The sequence below is a fragment of the Mus caroli genome, chromosome 1 (assembly GCF_900094665.2).
Source record: "Mus caroli chromosome 1, CAROLI_EIJ_v1.1, whole genome shotgun sequence".
Lineage (NCBI taxonomy): Eukaryota > Metazoa > Chordata > Mammalia > Rodentia > Muridae > Mus > Mus caroli.
Window position 1 is genome coordinate 26,643,595 of NC_034570.1, and position 1,441 is coordinate 26,645,035.

Sequence of the window (1,441 nt, forward strand, 5' to 3'; positions counted from 1 at the left end):
AGGAGAAGGAGAAGAAGAAGAAGAAGAAGAAGAAGAAGAAGAAGAAGAAGAAGAAGAAGAAGAAGAAGAAGAAGAAGAAGAAGAAGAAGAAGAAAGAAAGAAGAAGAAGAAGGCGGCTCCTTGCTGCAACCCCTGCCATAGCTGCTACTGGCAGCCACTGTCACCTCCTCCGAGAATGTGGCTGTGCCTCCCACATACGCTGATCTTGGCAAGTCCACCAGGGATGTCTGCACCAAGGGCTATGGCTTTGGCTTAGTAAAACTTGATTTGAAAAGGAAGTCTGACAATGGATTGGAATTTACCAGCTCATGCTCTGCCACTATGGAAACCACCAGAGTGAACTACAATCTGGAAACCAAGTACAGATGGACTGAGTATGGGCTAACATTCGCAGAGAAGTGTAACACAGACAAAATCCTGGGCACTGAGATGACTGTGGAAGACCAGCTTGCTTGTGGACTGAAGCTGACCTCTGATTCACCTTTCTCATCTAAAACTGTGGGGGTGGGGGTGGGGGGGTGCTAAAATCAAGACAGGGTACAAGACAGAGCATATCAACCTGTGCTGTGATGTGGACTTTGACATCGTTGGGCCCTCAATTCGGGGCTTTCTGGTGCTTGGCTATGAGGGTTGGCTGGCTGATTATCAGATGAATTTTGAGACCTCGAAGTCCCGAGTGACCCAGAGCAACTTCAAAATTGGCTACAAGACAGATGAATTCCAGTTTCATACTAATGTGAATGACAGGACAGCTTGGTGGCTTCATTTACCAGAAGGTGAGCAAGAAGTTGGATGGAGACTGCTGTCAATCTGGCCTGGACTGAAGAAGACAGTAACACTGCGGAATAGCAGCCAAGTGTCAGGTCAGACCCTGATGCCTGCTTTTCAGCCTAAATGAACAACTGCAGCCTGGTTGGCTCAGAACCTAAAAGCAGGTATCAAACTGACGCTGTCATCTCTGCTGGATGCCAAGAATGGCAATGTGGGTGGTCACAAGCTTGGTTTAGGACTGGAATTTCAAGCATAAAAGAATATTGTACAATTGTTTAATTTTAAACTATTTTGTAGCATATCTATCTTCAGGATTTACTGGACGTTTTAATGTTGTATGTTGGGGATGTGAGAATTGATAAATACCATGTTAGACCTCCAGGCTAAGGTTAACTCGGCTTTAAGGTGTTTACAATTTTAGAGGTACTGCAGAAACCCCATTCCAGAACAGGTCCTTTTTAGCTGTTGGGATAGGTTGCAGTGGAGCCCTCTAGAGATGCCATGTTGCCAGTGGAAGCTGGGAACGTGTGGACTTTTTATAAATCTGTATCAAGACTCCAGATGAAATTGTGACTTCCCAAGCATCGAACCCTGGTGTCCTAATCCTATTTGCTCAGAAGCATGTACACATCTTTGTGAAAGGGATGTTTTTAGACAGATCATCACGCCC

At 45.3% G+C, this 1,441-nt stretch overlaps 1 pseudogene; it reads left to right on the forward strand.

Moving 5' to 3' along the window:
* LOC110286930 overlaps positions 1-1,027 on the forward strand; it is a 7,130-nt pseudogene extending 6,103 nt beyond the window's left edge.
* The last annotated feature ends 414 nt before the right edge of the window (positions 1,028-1,441 follow it).